At 40.2% G+C, this 27,959-nt stretch overlaps 1 protein-coding gene across 1 annotated transcript in view; it reads left to right on the forward strand.

The window, feature by feature from the left end:
* Traf4 (TNF receptor associated factor 4) overlaps nt 1-27,959 on the forward strand; it is a 91,643-nt gene that overhangs the window by 41,865 nt on the left and 21,819 nt on the right. The window lies entirely within an intron of this gene.

Below are 27,959 nucleotides of genomic sequence, written 5' to 3' on the forward strand. Positions count from 1 at the left end.
ATTTAATACTACCGAGGTGGCCTCAGTTCGAACCCTGGCCAATTCATAATATAAAATTTGAAAAACCTAGCGATTGGCTGCGTGGTTTATGTCACGTAGCTCTCAGCTTCCTTGTGGGAGATAGTAGCTTCGAACCCCACAATCGGCAGCCCTGAAAATGGTTTCCCGTGGTTACCGATTTTCATACCATGCAAATGTTGGGGCTGTACCTCAATTAAGGCTACGGTTGGTTCTTTCCCGTCACTATCCCTTTCCTATCCCATCGTCTCCATAAAACCTGCCTGCGTCGGTGCGACGTAAAGCAAATTGTAAAAAGAAAAAAAAATCGAAACAGATAGTCCTCTATGGTTCAGCGTCCACGTAAAACTAGTGGTCCCGTCGCTGTGATCATATCATCAACAGTGACGTAAAGGTACAACCTCACTTGCGTTTAATTTAACACTAACAGTTGAAACACTTGTGTGGCACAGTGCTTCAGGGCCTGGGAACTCGAGACGTGAACGATTAGCACCTATTTAATTGGGCGCTTAACAGGCTGTGGAATGTCGAGTACCGTGTTGGATTAGGCCAATTGCTCTTCCCTGCCGCCATAGTGGGCTGTGCTTATGAATGCTTATCACTACCAAGTATCAAAATGTTCTCTGTCTGTGTACTCAGCCAAGTACCATTATTTAGGTAATGACATTCTAGTTCGAGCCAAGTACTGTAATGCGCATACAGGATGGTTTTGAGCCAGAAATCCTGAACTACGAAAATTCTATAAAATTTCAGTTGAAATCTTTTTTAATTGTTTCGTGACTAGCATGTTAGTTATTAATTTCCTCGAACTTCTCTATTCTACGTGCCAGCCGTGCGGTGTAGGGGTAGCGTGTTTGCTTCTTATCTGGAGGCCCTGGGTTGAATTTCCGTCTCATCCATGAGTTTTCACCCTGTACTTAGGGCTTGAACGGGGTTATCTCAACCACATTTCTACGGCTGAGGACCTGCTTGATATGAGAGGTGACGGACCCGGTCAAGAAACCAACTAATACGGCTGAGGGAGTTCACTACAGGTTTCCGTTGCACTGACAAAACCAGGTCTTACGGCAGGGGAAGGGCTAGGACTGGGAAGGAAGCGACCGTGGCCTTAATTAAGGTACATCCTTGATGTGAAAATCGGGAAACCATATTCAGAGCTGCGGACGGTGGGGTTCAAATCCACCAACTCCCGAATGCAAGTTGGCATCTGCGTGACCCAAACTCCGTAACCAACTCGCTGGGTGAGGAAGTTGTCACGTTGAACCCCTTATTGTGGAGCCCATGTTAGTGTGTGGAACTGTTTGGACATTGGATTGCCATATATACCGCGTACTACAGTACAAAGTCCATCATCGAACACGCGTTACTATGTGGCTTAAAAAATGCCAGAAAATTTTCAGTTGGAGAAACGCATCTTTAGCAGGGAATGAGCTCCGAATGCACATCAAGACTTTTTCAGGGAAGAACATATGTGTTTAGACAGGATGCTATTTCTGTAGCCTGACAAGCGCAGATGGATAATGTACTTCTTTTCGTGGGCGCCGAAGTTAAGATAAATACACTTAATACAAAATAAAAGATTTAAAGAACTGAATATTGAACATGAACAACTTTAATCATTAAGCCACGAGAAGCTCGTCTAACTCACACAAACAGATTGAATAATGATTAATGATTTTTTTAGCATGGCAGTAAATCTACTAATATCAGTCTCTCTCATTTAAACCCTATTATATGTCAACAGTTATTTAGCTTGAACTCTCATAATCTGTAAAATTAACTTATGGTTTCAGCTGTTAAATATGACTATTAATGAAAGATGGAAACTTACACATTACTCTAATGGTTCTAACCTTTCTGTGGTTTTACAGGCTATTTATTGTGCGGATTGGAATATTGTTTTAATTAAGCTGGGTTCACACGGTGCGAGTGGACTAGCATGATGCGCACGCATCTCCTGGCCAGCTATTCGCATGTAATGGGTGTTCACACGACGTTGTACTCGCGTCTGAATTAAGATGCCGGACCTCGTAAGGGAAGGGATATCAGCTGTTGCTGATATCTTAATTGTCGAGTTAGTGAATAGTGTTGGAAAAATAAAAAGGAAAGAAAAATGTGGGCGCGAGAGTGGATTCTACGACTTAGTGCATTCGGTGTGTCGACAATTTTTTTTACGTGAAGTTCCAGAGGAGGATGAAAGTACATTTAAAAATCACTTACGACTCGCTGCTATCCAGTTCAATCAGCTTCTACAGATGATTAAAGTACAAATACAAAAACGCTACACAAATATGAGAGCGGCTTCACCTGCCTGTCTGAAACTCCAGGTTACACTACGGTACTCGGCGACTTGTGACTGCCTCAGATCTTTGGAATCTTTATATCAAGTTCCGAAAATTACAATATCCACGTTTTTGCCGCCTGTGTTGTATGCGATCTATGATGCACCTAAGGAATACATTATAGTGTGTTCGCATGTATCATGTATTAAGTGTCAAAGAATATTGTACATTGTTAAACGTTCACTCAGCCCGGGAACATTGAATGGTTTACAGTGTAGGTATTCTATTCTTTGACCCTTTAATAAATGATAGATGACAGCACAGTAATAAATAAATAAATAAATAAATAAATAAATAAATAAATAAATAAATAAATAAATAAATAAATAAATAAATACCACACTCTTACCAAGTTGGTGAAATTGCTTCTCGTATTCATTACTCCATTCAGGAATCTATCAGCGATGTTAAACCATTTAACTTTCGGTGAATAAATTTCTTCGGGTGATGTGCCTGACTTCTTGGATTTCTTAATTTTAATAGTTCTTGTTTGTATGTGCTACGAATGTTTTTAATCTTTTTTGATGACTTCGACGCCTACCCCAGGAATATTCATTTTTCAGCTCTCCGTAGCAACGCTGAATCCCTGGCACCTTTTATTTTGTAAATGGGAAGCCTAGAATTCCACAACACTTCTTCAGATTCGTATAATTGTACAAATTTTATTGTCTGCGTATCGCTCCACTTCCCTCCTTGCACCGTCTTCAAGCTTTCCGCCATCTTGAACCTGTTACTCGCTTGTAGAAAATTGTGCACGGTCCGAGTTGACTCGCTTCTCTCAAACTCAGGCAACTGGACTCGCATCAGCTGTTCATATGATGCGAGTGGCGGGCCAAATATGCGCACGTATCATGCGAGTCCACTCAATCCTAGTCCACTCGCACCGTGTGAGCCCAGCTTAAAAGGAATCGTGGGTTATACTTTTAATATTGAAACTGCCTTCAGTTCTCCTTCTTATTAGCTTGAGGAGGCATGGGCATTAAAGCGGATATTATATGGAAACTTTCGTATCGTAAACCAAAATGAGAGAAAGAAGTAGTTTAGTTTCTAATTTTCTTTACATGATTTGACTTAATTTCTTTATCAAATTCTTATTTACGTGTATTATATGCCTCTGTTCTAGAAAATCCAGAAATTTCTGTGAAATATTCAGGTTTCTCCTGCAACTTTCATTGAATAAACTGCATCCATCGTACGATGTTGGTTTATTCATGCTGTGAATATAAGGTGGCTCTGATTATCCATTTTAGATGACGAACCCCTATTACATAAAGCATAGACCATTCGGCTCCTGAAATGTCTTGTCTAATCGTGAAGTACCGGTAAGTAGGTTGATAGAAGAGTTAAAAAAAGTCATCACGTGCAGAACGTGAAACTTAGTGCTCTCTCTGAGGATGCGAGCTCCTTTTATGTTACCTTACCTAGGCTCTACCACTACTACTACTACTACTACTACTACTACTACTACTACTACTACTACTACTACTACTAGCGAGGTGGCTACGCGGTACGAGTCGTACTGTAAGGTTTTACACGGGATATGGGTTCGAACTCTAACATCGGCAGACCTGAAGATGATTTTCTGTGGCTTTCCATTTTCACAAAAGGCTGAACCTTAATAAACAATAATAATAATAATAATAATAATAATAATAATAATAATAATAATACTAATAATAATCAGACCCCTTGGCTGAATGGTCAGCGGTGATGCCTTCGGTTCAGGTGGTCCCGAGTTCGATTCCCGGCTGGGTCAGGGATGTTAATCGCGTGTGATTAATTCTTCTGAATCGGGGGACAGGTTGTTTGTGTTTGTCCCAACACTCTCCTCTTCATATTCATACAACACACAACGCTACCAACCACCGCAGACACACGCAATAATGATTACATCCCTCCATATAAGGTTGGCGTCAGGAAGGACACCGGCCGTAAAATACGGCCAAATCCACATGTGCGACACAGATCGCACCCGCGACCTCACAAGGTATGGGCAAAATGTTGTAGAATAATAATATTAATAATAATAATACTAATAATAATAATAATAATAATAATAATAATAATAATAATAATAATAATAATAATAATAATAATGTATTCAGGAGATAGTAGGTTAGAACCCCACTGTCAGCAGCCCTGAAGATGGTTTTCCGTGGTTTCCCATTTTCACACCAGGCAAATGCTGGGGCTGTACCTTAATTAAGGCCACGGCCGCTTCCTTCCCACTCCTAGCCCTTTCCAATCCCATCGTCGCCATAAGACCTATCTGTGTCGGTGCGACGTAAAGCAACTAGCAAAATAATAATAATAATAATAATAATAATAATAATAATAATAATAATAATAACTGTTATAGTATATATGGGCAGTAGAGAGGAAAAAGGGACAGGGCCTAGGCTACTGGACAAAAATGACCACAGGACCACACAAAAAACTTTAAATGTTTGATAGATTTCCTAAAATATCTTTTCTTTCTTTTCACTTTATTTTTTTCAAATATAACAACAACAAGTGTTTAACAAGAAATAACGACCAGAATTAATATTTAGAAAGGGATATTACAGTAGCAAGCTTAGAGCTTAATAATTAACAGGGGAGAAGGAGCTTCCATTTCATAAGACTTTATACATCTTTGGTAAGGCAGTCTGGTATTTTATGAAGAAGCTTGAGCTTCCAAGACAACATGTTTGATTTCAGACAGATATCGAACTCTTAGTTTTAACTTTCAATGGCCGAACGGGCCTAGAATTCACTTCCAGGTAGGCCAACCACTTATCACACTTAAAAGCATGTCAGCTTTACCCAATTAGACACCGGCTGCCTTTACTTCAAGGAGAAGCAACAACACATGTTTGGGATTCGAAGGATCCAGGAAAGCAGGAGCAGAAGCTCACACTACGCGACCAAGAATGACGTGAATAAAGGTAAATAGAAAACGCCGAAAACAAAATAGAACGGGACGCTGAACTCACTCAAGCAATCCCCTGACATGACCTGCCATAAAGCCAAATGGGACGGAAGGCCCGGTGACACAGAGGATAAGCAATACTGCGATGGTGACTAAGACGGGAAAGAGATTTACTAACTGAAATGCAAGATGAAAAATTGAATGCTAGAATGCGAGAGATAATTTGAGTTGAGCGTTTGTCTTTATTGCATGACATTTTTGGTTCATAAACAATTACTTATAGCCCAAAAAATATAGGAAACTTAAAATCTGTCTTCTAATACCTATTATTTATCTGAAAATTTTCAGCTTCAATTCCCCAAATCTGAAAAATGAAATTTAAAAAAATCGGTTACTTTTACAACAGTCGAATTTTCATCAATTACTTGTTTTAAAATGCAGTTAGGTTCAGAGTTGCTTCAACACGAATTTCTTGTTACATTTAAGGTTTACTAATAGTGCCTGGGGTGTAAGTCACACCGACTCTAAGCAGCTATCTGTCACCGCCAGCTGTGATGTCGACACTTAAAACATGTGACAGCAAGCGCGTGTGCTATTGGCTACCATTAGCTGACTTAATGCTACCGCATGGCTTAGCTCCTTTTCGCACTGCAGATTGCTGTTCACAGATATTCCAAAATCTTTCTTTTTCTCAGTGGGAGAGTAAAAGTGGATAATAATTATTCATATATTGTGGGATAATCAAATATATTATTTCAGTAGTATAGATCCCTTTTGCGGCGCTCACAAGTAACCGATCATGACAAATGAGCATTCAAAAGAAAGAGAATAACATTAGCAGTGACCAGTTGCATTCTCATTTCATAAATATGGATAATTTCTTTAAAAATGAGTTAAGAAATTGTACGAAGTGTACGATTGGCAAATACGGTTGCTGTATGAAAATACTTGCCATAATTGCCGTCCACTTCACATTTCAGCCGCTGGGACGCCTGTTTTCGGTCATTATAATATGCTGTAATTATCAGTTAAGAATGGAGTGGTAGTAAAACCAAAAAATACTTCCGGAACATTCGTCAGTAAAATAATGCACTTACATTTGCTTCCGATCAAGTGGATACCATAAATGTTAAAAAATCAAAGATAACATTAAGTGGTAAGACTGTGTAATATTGTACCGATTTGTGCATTCCTTAGTTCACCAGTAGCTCACCAGGGGGCTTATTCCACCACATATTTTATGAACATGCGAAATTTCTCGTTCGGGTCCCCTAGTAAATATATAATAGTACTATCCAAATATGACAATAATTCATTTTTTAACAATTTGTGGGTTACCTCCCTCTCTCATTCTAGCACACAGTTAAGAAAAAATAAAATCCTGGTCACCAAAAAGCAAAGTAAACGAGGGAAACGAGGGTCCATATCGTACATCCTTAAGATATTACATGACACTTGTGTGGTTACACTCCGTCCGAAGACAGCCTAGAAACCTACGTTAAATAAATAAAGATAGCCTACATTAAAATAAGATAAACGCGGCTCATCCCTAAGTGTTACATGCTACAGGAGAACACTGGTATCTTTCCGTCGCCACAGGCAAGTAAGTTCACATGATAGAATAAAATGCAGCCGCCTAGCTTAGAACTGCCCCACCTCGCCGGTGGCCTCTTGTGAGGAGAACCTCATAGGCCTAGCTTGTAGCATTGTTCACGATCCACCGAGCTCGATAGCTGCAGTCGCTTAAGTGCGGCCAGTATCCAGTATTCGGGAGATAGTAGGTTCGAATCCCACTGTCGGCAGCCCTGAAGATGGTTTTCCTTGGTTTCCCATTTTCACACCAGGCAAATGCTGGGGCTGTACCTTAATAAAGGCCACGGCCGCTTCCTTCCCACTCCTAGCCCTTTCCTGTCCCATCGTCGCCATAAGACATATCTGTGTCGGTGCGACGTAAAGCCAATAGCAGCAAGCAGTGGTCACGATCCGATCCAGGTAGATAAATAAGATTCAAGATTACCCCTATTTATTGGTGCGAGCTGGGCGATGTTAGGTCGATTTAATTTGAAGTCACGGTTGTGACAACTTAGAAACAGTAGACGTAAGCATGCTTGTGCCAAACACTAACCAGTTACAATACTCAACTATACACATTCCAAGCCCTTAGGTGGCAGTCCAAAATCAAAAGTAGTGACATCTCTTAATAACATGAAAATAAAGTGCTGTTCAGAAAGTTCAGCATATTTCCTCAAGATTTCACCGCCCTCAGGCGTTTGAAGTGTTGCCTACCACTAGGGAGAGGCCTCACTGATGGTACAACAACAACAATAATAATAATAATAATAATAATAATAATAATAATAATAATAATAATAATAATGTCGGCTGGGGTATGATAACTCAGGGTTATGCGGTTCCTCAACGCAGTAACGTAGCCAGGATCGGCCGTTGTGAAGGGGGGTTTATAGTTAAAAAATGATAGAACACAATGAATGCTTGTGCGTGTGTGGAGCGCGCATGCAAGACTTGTCATTATAAGGACACTGATACAAGTGAATTGTGTTGATATTCAGATTGTAGTACACTAACTAACCAACTAACCCCATGGCACTACAGCCCTGAAGGGACTTGGTCTACCAAGCGACCGCTGCTCAGCCCGAAGGCCTGCAGATTACGAGGTGTCGTGTGGTCAGCACGACGAATCCTCTCGGCCGTTATTCTTGGCTTTCTAGACCGGGAGTACACTACAAAAATCTTGTATTTAAATACAGAACAAGAACAATACGATCAATGTCGAACAGTTTTACAACAAATGGTATGTTCAGTTTACAGTCTAAAATTCAACATTCGAGGCTTCTTAGAAAATATATTCAATAGGTTTGTTGGTTGTACAGTTATGTCTCTGAATGTTTACTTAGTTTATTGTTTATTGTAAGTTTCGGTTTATTTTATTTTCGTAAAAGTTCCATTGAGGGTGGGGGTGGAGGGTCTAAATCCCCAGTAACCCTACCCCCTGGCTACGCCCCTCCTTCAACGTACTGTAAATCTACTGATATGGGTATTTCGCATTTAAGCTCTGTCTACTGCGCCGAAACTAATATTACTAAAAACTTCTTCATTCCTCCCCTGGAGGGGGAGGTGGGCCTCTTTGACGGTAACGCCGTCTCTCAGGCCGGGAGATTTGTTACGATGAAGGAGATGCACGGAGAAGGTGAGGGGGTTGGCGGCCGTGGCCTGTACTAAGAACTGTTCCGGCAATCGCCTTAGTGTAGGAGAATGGAAAACCACGGAAAACCATTCTCAGGACAGCCGACGGTTGGAGCCAGCCGTGAGGCCCAACCCTGTCCCGTCTCCCGAATGCAGAGGAGTAGAGCCAGGGTAGAGCCATTGCCACCCCTCCCCCGCTCGGTTGGCCGGTCAGAGTGCAGAGCTGTTGGACGACGGACCAGCTGTGGCAACTTACGGGCCGAGACCCACCCTGCATTCACCGACCTGAGCCCAAATTCACCCGCACACTTTTGAGCACAGAATACTGTACTTCGCCTGCGGGTTTCTGTATTCAGAAAATACTAATATTTGTGAAGTTTGAGACTTCTGTTTCTTCTTTTTCTGCTGCTTTTCCCACATTCTCTTTGGATCGCGAGTGCGAACTGTGTTGAACATGTGGACTTGGGCCTGTTTTACAATCTGATTCCTTTTCTGGCGCTAAATCTGTGGGGAGGCATGTATTCACTATTGCGTGTCTCTGCGGTGGTTGGTAGTGTGGTGTGGATGTGAAGAGACAAACACTAGCATTCAGTCCCAAAGTCGGAGGAATTATTAAGATGCGATTAACATTCCTGACACGGCCGGGATTCGAACCCGGGCCCTCTGGCCTGAAGAAGTCTATGCTGACATTCAGCCAAGGAGATGGACAAGATATTTTGAGACTGGAGTTGATAATTTATTCTCAGAGAAGGAGAGCTACTATTGACTGTACTTGCTTGAGATATCTCGCTCCTATTAGCTTTACAGGACATATCTGCTTGTGAAAGAACCTCGGCGAGAGGTTATTTTTGTCCTCATCTTTAAAGTAGTGTATGAATATTTCTCTTCGAGAACGTTCCCCCTTCTGCTGAGTCCACGTGGGGCGCTTGCACTTCGGACCTACGGATATGTCTGCGCTCAGCCACATGCTGAGTTTTGGCTTCTACAGCGTCCGTATTTTGTTCCCTGTGGGAATGATCCACATTCCACCTGACTGTTGACATTATCACGTCATCATGTTTAGTATCGTGAGTTTGTGAAGGGAAATGGCGAAATAATAAGCTCCGTACAGCATTTTAGTATGTACACTGTTTCTACCGTGTGGTAAGGAAGTTCTATTTTTGCAGTCTTAAAGTGTAAAATATGTCGAGTGTTTATCTCATGGTATGTCGAATCAATACACGTTCATGTAAAACATTGGCAGACAGTTAAAACTCCTAAGCAGTTCTGTGACTTACACAGTTAGATATAGTCTTTCACTGTCGCATGTTAGGTTCAAATCTAGGCGACGGCATTGAACATTGATACTGAGCAATGTGGAGGCGAGATTGATTGCAATTTATATTGAGCAATGCGAAGGCGAGAAAAAGAGAAGTCCAGTTTTAAGGATATCTACTCAGGATAAAGCAAGAAAGGCTATGTGAAACATCCTGATGCTCTTTCAAGGAGTAAAGGTTGTCAACAGGAAAACCGGTGTTGAAATGGAAACAACGGACACCCGACAGGAACAAATCCATGGAAGAAACCAATCCATACGAATGATACCACACTTGAAAATAGTTCCGAGAAGTAGGAAGGAAACCTCCAAGGATAATATTTTTCCTTGAAGGAAGGAAGGAAGGAAGGAAGGAAGGAAGGAAGGAAGGAAGGAAGGAAGGAAGGAATACTGGCGGAATATCAAAGCCAGTAGTGAAAAAAAAAACGTTAATATAAAAATCCAACCTATACCGAAGTTGTTACTCCGCGGTCCGTAGTGCATTAATTGGGAACAGAAGAGCAAGAATCAAGAAGCACTACACTAACCAAGAAGTTCATGCATCTGTGTTCTGAATGTTTTTATTACTTCTCCATGAGGGATTGGAGTACACTTGCCCCAAGAAAGAAAGAAAGAAAGAAAGAAAGAAAGAAAGAAAGAAAGACAGAGCCGGGCTGAGTGGCTCAGACGGTTGAGGCGCTGGCCTTTTGACCCCAACTTGGCAGGTTCGATCCTGGCTCAGTCCGGTGGTATTTGAAGGCGCACAAATACGTCAGCCTCGTGTCGGTAGATTTACTGGCACGTAAAAGAACTCTTGTGGGACTAAATTCCTGCACCTCGGCGGCTCCGAAAAACCGTAAAAGTAGTTAGTGGGACGTAAAACAAATTACATTATTATTACGAAAGACAGAAAGAAAGAAAGAAAGAAAGAAAGAAAGAAAGAAAGAAAGAAAGGTAGAAACCTTGGAAAATTTATCCAGGGATTTGATATTGTATCTTCGTAGACTTGTGTATTAATTAACGTTTATATTCGACTTCAGCATCGTTATTGACTGCTCATCAAGGCGGAGGCGGTGCATATCTCGGCCGAAGCATGTAGAAATTTGGAAATGGTGAGTCACGTCCCTGTGGTTTAAGATTCCATCCCAAATTCGACGTCTCGCGGCGATGGTCACGGTATCATTAGACCAGTGAAATTTCAAGATAGCTTGCTTGTTTATTGGACCCCAACAAGGTAATTCGCCATCGTTGGAATTAAATTATGCTTTCCTTCTGGAAAATTGATTCTTCATAACATAATTGTATTATCTTATTCCCGTGTAGTCTAGTCCGTGGCTTTTCTTGAAGGCAGCCGTGGTTCGAATCTCGGCGAATGGTTGTGGGAGTTTTGAAATTATGTAATGTCCTTGTGCTTCGGGTTCAACGTAAAATTGGAGGTTCCATGGCTATGATCAGCAGTCACACAAAATAACAAGGTTACTTTCTTATTCGCGTACGCACTTTGTCTCTCTTCTGCAAGTGATCGGCTGTGTGGTTAGTGTTAGTGCATGATAAGCCGGGTTGAGTGGCTCAGACGGTTGAGGCGCTGGCCTTTTGAACCCAACTTGGCAGGTTCGATCCTGGCTCAGTCCGGTGGTATTTGAAGGTGCTCAAATACGTCAGCCTCGTGTCGGTAGATTTACGGGCACGTAAAAGAACTCCTGCGGGACTAAATTCCGGCACTTCGGCGTCTCCGAAAACCGTAAAAGAGTAGTTAGTGGGACGTAAATCAAATAACATTAATTATTAATTAGTGAATGATGGCGGAATCGAATTCTGGCATAATCGGCCGCCATATACTATTTAGACCTGTAAACCAAACCAAAGCAAACCCCATGGCGCAACAGCCCCGAAGGGCCATTGCCTACCAAGCGACCGCTGCTCAGCCCGAAGGCATGCAGATTACGAGGTGTCGTGTGGTCAGCACGATGAATCCTGTCGGCCGTATTCTTGGCTTTCTAGACTGCGGGCGCATTATCACCATCAGATAGCCCCCAATTGGAAGGAAACCTCAAAGGATATTTTCCTTGAAAGAATCCCTGACCTGGGCGGGAATCGAAGCCGGTACCTGTGGATAAGAGGCAGGCACACTACCCTACACCGCGAGACCTGTCCCCGTGGATTAACTGACATTTTGAGGAGCTACTTTTAGGTAGTACTACATCGACCCAGTATCTCTCTTCGTAAAGGGGTTAGAACCCATGAAAGTGGTACATTTAACGCTACAGTAAGTTACTGCTTGTACAGAAATTTCATGTTTGCCATTGTAACCTATAATTAGAACTTATGTGTGCACGAAGATGATGTTCAGTGGCTCGTTATTCCCTACTACCATTCTAGCTGGGAGGAAGATTTTTATTATCCTGAAATAAGCCACTCTGATGTTTCCGTCCGTGGTATTGTGCTTCGACTCACGAATGCATGTCATTTCCGCCGCAAGTGACGTAAGCTGAGTGTAGTGAAAGTCTTGCTAACCGTGACGCTCCTCTCCAAAGGTAGCCGCACTGCAGATAGTTCTTATCCTCTTGCAATATACTGTACAGTACTTTCAGCGCATTAAGTAGAGATTGCAAAATCTCCAATATGATTCGTATTTTTCTTGTCTGTAACTACATATCTGCTGACCGGATTTTATCCCCCCTTTCACACATACCGAGAGAGTTTGCTACGCGGTTCTTGGCGTGCAGCTGTTAGTTTGAAATTTGAAGACAGCATGTTCGAACCCTACTGTCGGCAGCCCTGAAGATGGTTCTCCATGGTTTCCAATTTTCACATGAGGCGAATGTTGGGGTTGTATCTTAATTAAGGCCAAGGTCACTTCCTTCCCTGTCCTATCCATCGTCACCATATCATCTCCTTGAGTTGGTGCAACGTAAGACAAATAGCATAGCACTGTCATAGATTTTGTCCCCTTTCTGATTCTTTCATAAATCTCTTGAGACGGTTGTTTAAGGGTTAAGGCAGTTACCTTTCAACTAGAAGGACAATAATGTTCTGTTATTACCGATGGAAAAGTATGATTTTGGGACGACTTTCCGTACTATTGAAATTAATACTGGAAACATTTTTTTCTCTTGACGAATCATGAGAGAGCATGGAATTACGGCACCTTTTGTTTCTGTCGAAATACTTTTATCGGTATTCATAAATTCTTTCAATTGCTGTTCACAGTACGTGTATTTGTAATAAATCTAAGTCACTGTATAAGAAACATTTTCATATAAAACAATTTTGTACAGTTTTTTGATCATCTCTCAGTGACATTAGACTCTATTGTATATATGTTAATATGAATAAAATTATCTTTCGAAGCAAATAAAAAAACTACTCAAAGAAAATAAACATCCCTCCCACATGTCCGTCCTGTGTGACTGTTAGTGATTTTTTAAATATTCGTATTCATTATCAGCAAATTAATTCACATGTATTTTTTTATAAGTTCCTTTACGTCGCACCGACACATGTAGGCCTTATGGCGACGATGGGGCAGGAAAGGGCTGGGAATGGGAAGGAAGCTGTACCTTAGTAAGGTACAGTCCCAGCATTTGCCTGGTGTGAAAATGGGAAATCACGGAAAACCCTCTTCAGGGCTGCCGACAGAGGGATTCGAACCCACTATCTCCCGAATACCGGATAGTGGCCGCATTTAAGCTACTACAGCTATCGAGCTCATTATTATTATTATTATTATTATTATTATTATTATTATTATTATTATTTTGCTACCTGTTTAACGTCGCAATAACTCGTGTAGGTTTTCGGCGACGACGAGGGCAAGGGCTGGGAAGGAAGCGGCCGTGGCCTCAGTTGAGGAATATCCACAGCATTTGCTTGGTTTGAAACTGGAGACCATTGAAAATCATCTTCAGGGCTGCCGACGGTGGGGTTCGAACCCACTATCTCCCGAGTACAAGCTTAGAGCTATATGGCTCATACTGCGTAGCCAACTCGTTCGTTACAAGTAATACTACACTTTACGCAAGGAACTTTTCAGGATTTTGTAATCTTAAATACTCATAAGATATCGCGCTATATTTTCTGCCTTAAGATTGTAAGCGTGGCGCGGAAGAACTAAAAAGAAGGAAGACGAAAGGAAGGGGGATGTGTAGGCCTATGCTTTGGTAACGCAATGGCATTAGATCATTTTTGAGATCTTGGGAATATACGTTACGTTGGGGGGGATCCTAACCTAGAAGTAGGTTAACGAAAAAACTTAAATGGAAGATTTTAAATTGTTTTTATTCTCTTCATAGTAGGACACAGCTAATCGTAAATATTCAACTGTTCAACCCCTTCATCAAACACTTTTATTATATTTGCAATTATATTGCGAGCCTCTCTACGAATAACTTTACCACGCTTCATTTTACTTGACTGTGACGTAATTATTATTTTTTTTTGCTAGGGGCTTTACGTCGCACCGACACAGTTAGGTCTTATGGCGACGATGGGGTAGGAAAGGCCTAGGAGTTGGAAGGAAGCGGTCGTGGCCTTAATTAAGGTACAGCCCCAGCATTTGCCTGGTGTGAAAATGGGAAACCGCGGAAAACCATCTTCAGGGCTGCCGATTATTATTATTATTATTATTATTATTATTATTATTATTATTATTAACTACGTCGGATTACTTTCAGATTACATTTTTTGGTTAAACCATTTCGTTGGGAGGAGGGGTTTATTTGCTTTCTATTAATAATATCACATGTTAACGAACACTTAATTATCACCCGTTAAATTAATTTTATTTGATTTATAATAGCACACCCAATATTTAGTGGCGAAGTCCCACAGTCATTCCAGAGATTTTATTCTTATCTAATTCTATCTGTATATATAAAATAACGTGTCCTGACTGACTGACTGACTGACTGACTGATCATCGCCGAGCCAAAACTACAGTACTTCGCAGAAAGAAATGCAATTCTGGGGATACATTTATATTAAAGTGCAGGTGCTCACTAAGAGAGGATTTTTGATATTCCATCGCTAAGGGGGCGAAAAGGGGGGGTAAATTATTTAAATTAGTATATCTAAATCTCAAAAACCTGACAGTAGAGACTAAAAAACTGGTATTTCGAATCTCCTTTAAAAATAAAGAAACATGTATTTTTTTGTTTTCGGAAAGTCCGCTTAAGGGGCTTAAGGGGGGATATTTGAATTAGATTGAATTATTTTTATGAGGGTATTTATATCTCTTATTCCATCGCTAAGAGTGTGAAAAGGAGAGCGAGTTGTTTTAAATGAGTATATCTATGTCTCAAAAACCTGACAGTTTAAAAAATTGGTATTTCGAATCTCCTGTAAAAATAATGAAACTCATATTTTTTCGTTTTCTGAAGATGTTACAGACGCGAAAATTGGTATTTGCCATCTCCTTTAAAAAAATCTCATTTATTTTGTTTCAGGAAAATCCATTTCAGGGTGGGGAGTTGAAAAGAACAGAAAAAAGGAGGTCAATTATTTTTATGAGGGTACTTATATCTCAAAAACTGGAGATGTTACAGACGTGAAAATTGGTATTTTAAATCTCCTTTACAAATAAAAAAAGACATATTTTGATTTTATGAAAATCCACTGGGGGTGGGGGGTGTTGAAAAGAAATGAAGGAGTTGAATTCTTTTTATGAGGAAACTTACGTCCCTAAAACTGAAGACCTTACAGACGTGAAAATTGGTATGTATGTATATGCAATAAGCACCAACTAAGAAAGGGTTTCAAAAATTTCTACCCCTAAGTGGATAAAACGGGGGTAAAACCCTAAAAACCAAAATATTCATTCCTCCGAAACCGTTCACCAGACAAAGTGGAAATTGCACTCAGTGATTGTTTCTTTATGTACTAGACGTTAAATAACACAAGTTTAGTAAAATTCAGCCTTTAAAGGTAAAATGGGGGTTATTGGCCTACCAAAAAACAAATAGCGTATATTCCTTTCTCTGTAACCTTTTGACATACGAGGTTGAAATTGAACATGATGGTTCCTCCTGTATGTCTTGAATTTTCTATAAAGCCTGATCTTAAAATTATACACTCCTAAAGGTTTTTGACCGTGGGGGGGGGGGTGCTGACAACATAAATATTTATTTATCTCCAACCGTTTGAGATATGGGCTTGAAATTTCACATGATGGTTGTCCTATATGTCTTAGATTTTGAATAAGAAGTGGTCTTATATAATACACCCCTAATGGGGGGGGGGGGGAGGGACTTGACTAGGGGTTGAGGTCTTGACAACATACTATTAATGTGTTTCAAACCATTTGGCGTACGAGTTTGAAATTTCACACGAGGTTGTCCTGTATGTCTTAGATTTTAAGTAAGAGTGGTCTTAAAACAATGCACCCCTAAGGGGTTTTGACTGGGGGGTGGGGGTAAGGCCCGATCACAAGAATATAAATTTCTCTGAAATCGCCCGATATACGACGTTGGAATTTCACATGGTGGTTACTCCTCAATATCTTGGATTTTAAATAAAAATGTTGGTCTTAAAACAACGCTCCCGTAAGGCGTCTTGACAGGGGATGATGTCCGATCGATGATAAACCGTTTGACACACGAGGCTGAAAATTCACATCATTGTTGTTTCTATACATCTTGGATTTGAAATGAGAAGTGGTCTTGAAAAGATATATATTCCTAACGGGTTTTTACTGGAGTTCGCGATCTAATGACAAAAATATGAATTTCTCTGAAACCGTTTGACATACGAGGTTGAAACTTCACATGATTGTTCCCATGTGCAATACATTTTAACTAAGAACTGGCCTTAAATCAACACACCCTTAAGGGTTTTGATTGAGGGTGAGTTCTGATGACATAATATTTATTTCCCTGAAACCCTTTTTTCTGAAACTGAATGATTTTGAACTTGATACGCAACTGGAGGAACATTTTTTGTGACTGTATACCATTAATGGTAACTACGATTTCTTTCAGACATTGAATGTATAATATTTAAGGGGAAATGGAACTGTTAAAATGGTCAATAATATCATTTTTTATATTTTTGTATTTTATGAATCTCCGAAGTCCGCTCTCTAAAATGATGTATAATACATTATAGTTTAACAATTAAAAGTTGCCACAAGTGTAATTTAAACTTGCGCTAACAATGAGAAAATCATATGTGTGGAAAGTTTTAACTGCAATTTTCTCAGTTTCCATTTTTTTCAAATGTATGTTCCTTTTTCTAGGTGACTATTTATCACAGAGCTGTATAATTTTCATCATGGATGTGTCTCATATTGATTAACATTTTAACGGAGGGATTTCCTGATTTAAATAAAACTGTTTGAGATTTGGCCGTTTTTAGGAAAAAATAATTCTATTTATTGACTGTTTAAGAAAAATATGTATCTGAGTCCCCTTAAGTCCAATTACAAAAGCGCTCCGTCAGTATGTCAAGTAAGGTTTGAATAAGATGCGACATAAATTTCATTTTCATAACTTTATTAGATCCTTAGAAAAAGGAACATGAATTAAACAAATTTAACATTGTTAAGATAGGCCGCTCCGTATCCCCTTAAAGATTTAAACCTCTCAAATTACTAATCACTTTCCACAAGCTTAATACATAAAATAGGCCTAAATAATAAAGAAGGTTTTATCTCGATTTTTATCCGAGATCGGTGCTGCCCTCTATACACACCAGATTATATGTCTTAGATTTTAAAGAAGTGGTCTTCAAACAATACACCCTTAAGGGGTTTTTGACTAGAGGATGAGGAATGATACAAAGATATTCACTTCTATGTAAGCGTTTGAATTACGAAGTTAAACTTTCAAATCTTATCTTACGTGTTAAATAACAGAAAGTTTGAAACAAATTTAACCTCTCAGAGATTTAAATGGGGTTTAAGATCCGTAAATATATATATATTCACTCCTTCCTCCGAAACCGATTAACGTACGAAGACAAAAATTCAAATAGCAGTATATGTTTTCTATCGTAGGCGTGAATTAGGAAATATTTTTAAACATCCCACTCCTAAGGTATTAAGTGGGGTTATCTCCGCAAACGAAATTATTCATCCCTCCAAAACCGTTCGACTTACACATTTGTAATTTTACGAGAAGGTTCTTCGTTTATGTCCTAGATGTAAAATATATACCGAGCTCGATAGCTGCAGTCGCTTAAGTGCGGCCAGTATCCAGTAATCGGGAGATAGTGGGTTCGAGCCCCACTGTCGGCAGCCCTGAAGATGGTTTTCCGTGGTTTCCCATTTTCACACCAGGCAAATGCCGGGGCTGTACCTTAATTAAGGCCACGGCCGCTTCCTTCCACTTCCCAGACCTTTCCTATCCCATCGTCGCCATTAGACCTATCTGTGTCGCTGGGACGTAAAGCAACAAAAAGAAGATGTAAAATATCGTATACTTCAAAATATTTCTCCCTTAAGGGGTTTAGATGGTGGTTGACCCTCAAAAGACACAATATCCATTTCTCCGAAAGTTTCAGGCACGATCTTAAAACTGTACATGAAGGGTGGTCTTTCTATGTCTTAGGTGTTAAGACATTTTAAAACATTTCGCCGCCTAAGAAACATTCATTCCTCCATCATTGTTTGACGTACAACATCTCAATTTCACAAGTTGATCACTTTTACATCCTAGATCTTAAATAAGAAAGGGTTTAAAAAAAATTGCAATTCTTCTGTACGGGGTTCAAATGCGTGTTAAATAAGAACATTAATAATCATTCCCCCAAAACCATTTGACGTACGAACTGAGGGTGTGCTGTACTTTACAGGCTCAATAACTTTGAATTTAATACCGTAGCGAAGCACGGGTATCTTGCTAGCAAGTAATATAACTTCCTATAATCTCATCACAGAACTTGGGTGCAGGAACTACTCTAAGTATTCTGAATTGGCGTTATTTGATGGACATGTTATGATAGCTATCTTATCAAAATCTTAAAAGTGCGTTTCCTTGGAACGAACTGTTTCCGTTAGATTTCTTTCTTTCTTTCTTTCTTTCTTTCTTTCTTTCTTTCTTTCTTTCTTTCTTTCTTTCCAACTCCTGTTTGGCAAGTGTGTTTCCTTGGAACGAACTGTTTCCATTAGATTTCTTTCTTTCTTTCTTTCTTTCTTGCTTTCATTAATTTTCTTTCTTTCCAACTCCTGTTAGGCCACTTTTTGTTAAAATTATTTATCAACTAAAATATTCCTTTTCTCCTTTGTCTAGAGCTAGACTATTCGCAAATACAGAATGACATCTCAAATGCATAACATCGCTGTAATATGCTTTTCAAATATAATATTTTTACAACAGGCATATATTACCTACACTATCTATTTTATATTCTGTTCCTTGCTGTTTCTTGATGAATGCAGTACTTCTGCATCTGTCTCTTGGCACAGTCCAGAGCAAAATGTAGCTTCCACCGAAGTCTATCTGATTTATGGTTGTCACAGGATGGAAGCTGCTAAGTAATGACTAAAGTCCGGAAGTTAAGGCAAAAGGCATTTTTTATTTGCATGCTTACCGGGCGAGTTGGCCGCGCGGTTAGGGGCGCGGTGCTGTGAGGTCGCATCAGGGAGATAGTGGGTTCGAATCACACTGTCGGCAGCCCTGAAGATGGTTTTCCTTGGTTTCAGGAAAATGCTGGGGCTGCACCTTAATTAATGCCACGATCACTTCCTTTCTATTCCTAGGCCTTTCCTGTACCATCGTCGCCGTAAGACCTCTCTGTGTCGGTGCAACGTAAAGCAAATAGCCAAAAAATACTGCATGCTTATATCGAAGTGTCAAATAGAGACGAATATATTTCCGTACATTTGGGAACGGTAGGACCAGTTATTGTTTTGCCTCTTTTTGCCTATTTTGGCCTCCGTTGCCTATTTGACAGTTTAATGCAATTTTTTTGCCTTTTTTGAGTTGTGGATATTTTCTGCTGCTATTTATTAATCAATTGGAAGAAAAGAACATTTGATTCCAATGTACTGTGTTAATAATACAGAAGACTATCTCATGTTAATTTAATAGATGAAAAATAACATTTCCGCGAACGATATTTTAATATCACACAAATCTCTACTGAAAACTCACTCCAAAAGCCAGATGGTCGAGAGGGTTGCCAGGTCCCGTCCCTGGTACGTAAGATTAGGTGTTGGTGATTATTATTGTTTTAAGAGGGAAAGCTACTTGGTAACCATCTTCTGTTAACACTAATCAGAAGGAAAATGGACCTATCTGTGTCGGTGCGACGTAAATCAACTTGTAAAAAAAAGTGCCCATTTTTGTCATTATAAATGCTTATTTAAATTATTTTACTGCGTATTTTATGAATTTTGAGTGTTAATTTGCCTTCCTATTTTAGCCAAAATAAATGCCTGAACTTCCGGGCTCTAGTAATTACATTCAGAGCGCAACTAGTGCTTCTGGACGTTATGAAAGGTACACTCATAGGACCCCTCGTGCTGCAGTATTTTCTGGCCCAGTGAAGGAAGTAATAACACACTGTCACTCTTCTTCATGTCTTTTGAGTTATATGAAGCAGTTAATGCTACTGGGTTCTTAAATGCTGTGGTTGACCTTGATGTAATACGGAGAATGTTGAAATAGGAGAGCGATGGGAAGACCAGCTCATCAATGACGGCATTTAAAAAAATCGGTTATACAGAATGACATCCCAGTTATACAGCATCGTTATAATACAGAATGGCGTTCCAGAAATACAACATCGCAGTAATTGAACTCTTTTCTGACCTGTTTGATACGCAAACTAAAATTTTCATTGGCTAGCAGCAGAAAGTCAGTTCATGAATTAGCGACATTTGTTTGTATTTAGAAGTACTTTGCTAAAAGTGCTTCGTCCATAGAAGTCTGCCCGTCTTCCTGATCCGCTGTAACTCTACCCCATCAAAAGTCTCTAACTGTGTCAGTATGTAATTTGCCGATGCGATGTTATGAATTCCAGTTTACTGAAGCACAATAATAGCATTATGACCTTACGAACCTCATGGACAAGAATAGCTGTAAATACACGTACTTTATAGTCACGGGTGAGCTATTAAAGCGGTCAATTGATCCTTTGTTTTGACTGCATGCTCAATGTGTCGGCAGCTATTCTGCAATGCGAAGCTATTCTACAACCGCGTGCCTCTAAATTTCAAACTCCTTATCATATTATTTTTGCAGTCGCCTTCCTGTCACACCTCCAAGTCTCATTTTGAAACTCGTATCCAGATCGAGTGTAAAGCTTTAATAACCATTTATAGCCTGATGAAACTAGCACTGTCTGTAATCTGTTTCATATATCGGATGCATAGGGTATATTATAACGTTGTTGCATTCGGGAGATAGTGCTTTTTATTTGCTAAACCTCCCTTCATAGCTGTTAATTTTTAAGAGAGGCTAGGGTGATAAAATTTTGTCCAGTAGTAGTACTAGTAGTAGTAGTACGGTTGCATTTCAGTATCCTCAAATACCAATGACCTCAGCCCGGATCGAACCCCTTATCTTGAAAACAGGACAGAACTAACAGACTCCGCCTCTGAGATTGGCATGCGTATTATATCCCTTCCCAGAAAATTATTATTATTATTATTATTATTATTATTATTATTATTATTATTATTATTATTACTGTAATTATTATTATGAAGCCTCCGTGGCTCAGGCGGCAGCGCGTCGGCCTCTCACCGCTGAGTTCCGTGGTTCAAATCCCGGTCACTCTATGTGTGATTTGTGGTGGACAAAAGCGGAGGTGCGACAGGTTTTTCTCCGGGTACTCCGATTTTCCCTGTTATCTTTCATTCCAGCAACACTCTCCAATCATTTCATTTCATCTGTCAGTCATTAATCATTGCCCCAGAGGAGTACGACAGGCTTCGGCAGCCGGCACAATTCCTATCCTCGCCGCTAGATGCGGGCTTCATTCATTCCATTCCTGACCCGCTCAAATGACTGGAAACAGGCTGTGGATTATTATTACTATTAATTTGGAATTTTAAACCTGTAGTTATGTCGTGTTACCTTTGAGAAATAATTGTACGGGCGCCATTCACAAAATGCCTTTCCTTCTTTGTGTTTCTCTGCTTATATTTTAGTAACGGCTCATCCATCAGGTCAGATTGAGTGGGAAGGTGCCAAGTCACGGGTGGGCCCTGCGTGATGTCACGACCCGACCGAACCCGACAGGAGCCGACCGCACCCGACCGGACGTACACGGGGAGTGTGTACCGGATGCTGTTCCTCTTATATTAGCTATCTCTACCGAATTTCGAATGACAGGTGTTATGACCATCTTCCACGCAATTCAAGCCGTGAGAGCGTGCTTATACGGGGTCTCTGGGACTCATTCCCCGAAGCGCATGATTTGAAAGGTCAGATCCCCATGAGCAGGTGTGTCGCTTCAAACGATCTTCGGTTTAAAATGTCTGATGATAACTGTAGTATATTCCGGTTTTTGTTTTCATATGTAATAAGCAGAAGATGGAATGTACATTAAATAAATAACACGCTGTACTGTTGTAGTGGGACAGCTTCTGTTAACAAGGTGGTCTTTCCAACTTTCAAAGAAATGTAATTTCTTGGAATGAATCACTAACAGTATAAGATACTGTTAACTAACCGAACTGTCAGACGCCAATATTGTATTTGTACGTACTTTTAGGTTTGAATTGCAGACTGCTATTAAAAAAAAGAAAAAAGAAACTTGAAATATAGCCCCGCGATACTGCTGTCAGTCCACTAAAGATATTAGGAGATTTCTGAAAATGATGGCAATTACTTAGTTTCAAACCACTCAACAGTAATCGTTAAGTGCACGGGAAGGTGAACGTCCAACGAAAGTGTATTACAAATATGAACTCTCGTAAGCTTGTAGGGTTTTTCTTTTTTACAATCTGCTTTACGCCGCACCGACACAGATCTTATGGCGACGATGGGATAGGGCAGGAATAGGAGTGGGAAGGAAGCGACCGTGGCCTTAATTAAGGTACAGCCCCAGCATTTGCCTGGTGTGAAATGGGAATCCACGGAGAACCATCTTCAGGACTGCCGGCAGTGGGGTTCGAATCCACTATCTCCCGAATGCAAGCTGATAGCTACGTGACCCAAACCGCACAGCCACTTGATCGATACCTGTAGTTTTACATAACTGATAATGTCGTTATCATAGCCATACAAATTTATCTAATATCCATGGTTTTCAGTTCATCCGATGCCCAGTAAATACACATATCAATTATATCGTCCCTACATTTTCCACGCCGTTGTCACTAGTCTGATCCTATTGCAGGATACCTTGATCTCAAGGATTAAACTTTAAAGCAAAATTGGTGAAAATTCAAAGAAACAAGTTAAAATTAGTCAGTAATGATATTATTTCGTGTGGCTATTTCTAGCCTGGTGCAGTTTTTGTACGACAGGCCCTAAACGAGGGCAGACGGCATCTGCCATGCATAGAGAACTACATGTTAGTGTGGTAGAAGATGGTGGTGTGTGTATTCTGTGTGAGTTGTTGGAATGTTAATAGTTTTGATATACTAAATTACAGTAACTAGAATATTTACCTCTTAGAGGTATAATGCATGTTGTTGAAATTTGACCCAATTTTACATTCTGTACGAAATACTGCAAAATTTCTGTGAATTTTCTTCATTTATAATTTTGAAAAACGTTCTGAATGGGAAATGATAATTGAAACGCGTTCTGTGCATAGTTTCATTTTATTAAATTTTCCCTTTAAAAAAAACGGTCTAGAAAGCCAAGAATATCGGCCGAGGGGATTCGTCGTGCTGACAACACGCGACCATCGTAATCTGCAGGCCTTCGGGCTGAGCAGCGGTCGCTTGGTAGGCCAAGGCCCTTCAGGGCTGTAGTACCATGGGGTTAGTTTTTTATACATTAAAAACATGTACTATAACGGGTGTTGCAAGAATCGTTGTAACTGGTGTTACACAGTACAAACGAACTAAACATTCTTTTAAATGTTACACAAATTAGCAAACAAATTGATACTCTACATTGATCTGATTATCTGAGACACATCTGACAGCAAACAAATGTTCAGTTTTTTCCCATTTATTTTAACTATTGAACCAAATTCGTATATAGCTCTGTTTTTGCTTCTGACTTTAATATCTGGGGTAGGAGGCTTTCCAGTTAACTGAGGAAAAATTTACAATGCTTTCATCATGCTTTTTTCTCCCCACATGATTTAAAAAGGGTATCGAAGTATCCTGCATATTTACTATTAAAGAAATGTGTTCAAATTACATAAAATCAAAACAAAACAATTCTCTTATGGCAGGAAAAAGTGATATTGTAACTGCTGGTTAAAAAAAGGAAAAAGCAAAGAAGAAAAACTTACTGTTCGCTAAAATGAAATCACTTCTTAGGTTCACTTTTGCATGGTACAAGCAACACAATCTAGTGATTTAATTTCACTAGATCACCGTATCCTAGTTTGAAGTTATTGATTTGCTAGGTACAGCTGGCCAAATACTCCTGATAATTAATTTTTGAATATCGAATATTTTTACATGACCCTTCGATTTCGAATTAAAAACTCTTCTGTAAAATAAAGAAGCATGAAAGTTGTTGAACTTTAGAAGCTGAATTTTCCCGCCATGCTCTCTCTTCTAACGCTGGCAATCGACTGCACATACACTTGTTGGCTCCACACCAAACACAAGAATGAGTCACCGTAAGTTGTTTCATTTCATAACATACCGTACATTCTCTAATGTAAGCTGAGACTATGTCTCAAGTTGCCATTATCCATTTCTACATAAATGTTCTTAATGTCGGTTCATTTGAAGGGTTAAAGCCTGGTGTAGGCGTATAGAAAAGGGCAGTTACAGAATAGAGGGCTGACTTCTTATTTGCTGGTTGCCCTGAACTTCAAGGTCGGATAGTGCCTTAATCCGTCTTTTGTGAGAAGCACATTCAGACTGAATCGTGTATTTTGAGAAAGACGGCGCCCTTCCCCCCCGCCCCTGGCGCTACAGCCCTAATGCGGCTTGGCCTACCAAGCGACAACTGCTCAGTTAGAAAACCTTCAGATGACGAGATGAAGCGTGGTCAGCGCAACGAATCCTCTCGGCCGTTATACTTGGCTTTCTAGAACGGCGCCGCTATTCTCACAGTCAGACAACTCATCAATTGTAATTACACAGGCTCAGTGGACCTCGAACCAGCCTTCGTATGTAGGTAAAAATCCTTTACCTGACCAGGAATCGAATCTGGGGCCTCCGGGCGAGAGGCAGTCACGCTACCGCTAGACCGCGGGGCCGACTAAAAGGAATGAGTTTTTTTAACCAGGCCTAGTTACATGTTCGTATTATCTGATTCATATTATGGATTCGATTCCCACACCAGTCGGGCATTTTGTGTCAGTCGTTTATACCGGAACGTGGAAGAACTCTGGACGTAAACAAGAAATAAAGTAATAAGACTTATTAAACAATTTATTTTATATAATAATAATAATAATAATAATAATAATAATAATAATAATAATAATAATAATAATAATAATAATTACAGCTAGGAAATACAAAACCGGAACAGGAGGATTATTTCAAGTACTTCGGATGTGTATTTTCTCACGGTGGTAGGTAGCGTCGTAAATGTACTCTGATGAGGAGCGCTTAGACGTACTGGAGACGAAAACAAACTCGCTCTCCCTGCGCCCCCCCCCCCACGCCCCCACTCGGGAAAAGGCAAGGAGGGGTAACCACAGATCACAGGAACAGGTGTTGCAAAGCTAATGCAGTGAACTCGTAGATGCAGTCAATGGTATTGTGAGAAAGAAGGGAGTTATCCGACGTAATATCATCTTTACATCGGTGTGATGTGAGAATAGCGAGAATGTTAGCTGGTACAACAGGCGGGAATAAGAACAATGAAGAGTTAAAGGCTAAGTTAGCAAACTACATATTTACTACATATTTACCGCCTTCGGTGGTAGGGTTGTGTGAGGGATCTAGGTGTAAGAGGACATGACCATGGGGGGAGGGAGACCAAGAGGACGATGGTGATACTCAGCTTTAATTTTAAAGATAGGAAATACAGAACTAAACGAGGCTACATAACTAGTTGCAAATAGACGTTGTGGATGTGCAAAGTTGATTCATAGAGCCTTACATACTAATCACTGAAAAGCATTACAGTCCATAATGAAGTATGTATGTATGTATGTATGTATGTATGTATGTATGTATGTATGTATAATTAACAACAATGCATAATTACCAACAACACGAAGAACAACAGCAAATGCTACAGTACAACTAAAGTAAATTATCTCATTCATAAAATGATTAAAGTAAAACTCAAGATTTCCGTAATAAAACACGATCGTCGTGTTGCAACTTTGGGACCACGTTTTGCTGTGTTTATAGACATGATTAATTAATTTTGAAGTTGCTTTATCATATTACTGAATTCATATTGTGCAATTAGGCCACCTATATAGCAATGAGAGGGCATTGGGTAATTCGATCTCGGGCCACAGTGACTTTCGACGACTATTTGTGAACTCTTCCCTCTGTTTTCTACAATACCGATCAAATTCCAGGTCCGTCTTCTTATGCATTGTCGAGATGGATAACCTGACACGTACTTTGCTACAACATAAAGTGCAGAGGAGGATTTCTGGTGTAGTGTAAACTGTACAGTTTACGTACGGCAAGATATCGTATCCTTACAACGGTCGTATTTATTTTGCGACATGTACGCGAGAGAATGCTAACAGAGTGAATCATTCGTATTAATAAACGCAATCGTTCGTGAAAGTTTCGCTCCATTAACATAATGTTATTCGTATTGAATAGTAATACCATTTTTATGATATAATCAGGAAAGACCTCGGTAATGCTTTTAAAATGTAATTTACCGAGCAAGGTGACCGTACGGTAAGAGGCGCGCAGTTGTGAGCTTACATTCGGGAGATAGTGGGTTCAAACCCCATTGTCGGCAGCCCTGTGAAGATGGTTTCCCATGGCTCCACATTTTCACACTGTTTTGCGACGAAAATTTGGGAGACCTCCCCTCTATTTTCTGCAATACCGAGCAAATTAAAGCCACGGCAGCTTCCTTCCCATTCCTAGCCCTTCGTCTTAGTAAGACCTATCTGTCTTGGTGCGGCGTAAAGTAGCTTGTAAAAAATAAAATAAAATAAATTTGGTCTGTATATGGCGCACCTTATGCTTTTGCGCGAGACCTAGTGTTTACAGTGCACTGTGTCTTCTGGTATGGGCTAGAGCAATTTTGTTATTTTCACTGATCTGTCTCACTCTTATCCTTGGCTTTGACAATATGAAAGTGACTGAGGTATGAGCGATGCTAGTAATGCCATTCCTTATGCAGCCAGTTCCTGCTATGGATGGTGTGAAAATGTTGTTCGTAGGGTTTATTTCAGTGGGATTGGCAGGCAGATATGTAAAGGCAACTTCTGGCTCAGTGAGGAAAGCAACGAGAAACTACCTCACTCCTTATTTCCCTCGTTCACTTCTTCATTGATGCCTAGGCCATTTATGACAGCTAATGGTGGAGCTGTTGAGGACTCACCCAGCCTACGGGCTGAGGACTGAACATACATCGCGTAGTTGTGAGCTTGCTTTTGGGAGAAGGTGGGTTCGAATCCCACTGCCGGCAGCCCTGAAGATGGTTTTTTGTGGTTTCCCATTTTCACACCAGGTATATGCTTGGGCTGTATCTTAATTAAGGCCACGGCCACCTCCTTCCCAATTCCAACCCGTTCCTATTCTTGTGTCGCCGAAAACCTTCCATGTTTTACTGCGACGTTAAACAACTAGCGGAGAAGAGCAGGCCTGTATATCATGGATTAAACCACGATCTCTTTGCACTGAACCCTGGTTATCCCAACTAATTTGCAAATCGTCATATTCTGATACACGCTCCTCAGGAAAGATAATTTCTTTCAATAGGTTCAACGAAGAGAAAGTTTCATGCCTCTTCACATGTGCGTTGTTACTTAACGCCGAATGTTAGTGTGCAAGTAGTGCTGACAGGGATTAAGCTACGTATTACAACATAGTTCACTTCTCTGCTAAGTGCTGCTAGTTGTAATAGTACTCATTCCTCCTGTTTCACTTCGAAACTCTATTCCTTTGTTGCGTAACGTTGTTCGAGACTCGGCTGATTTCCCGTGCGGCCCGTTGTTCTAATGGATTATG

The sequence above is a fragment of the Anabrus simplex genome, chromosome 2 (genome assembly GCF_040414725.1).
Source record: "Anabrus simplex isolate iqAnaSimp1 chromosome 2, ASM4041472v1, whole genome shotgun sequence".
Lineage (NCBI taxonomy): Eukaryota > Metazoa > Arthropoda > Insecta > Orthoptera > Tettigoniidae > Anabrus > Anabrus simplex.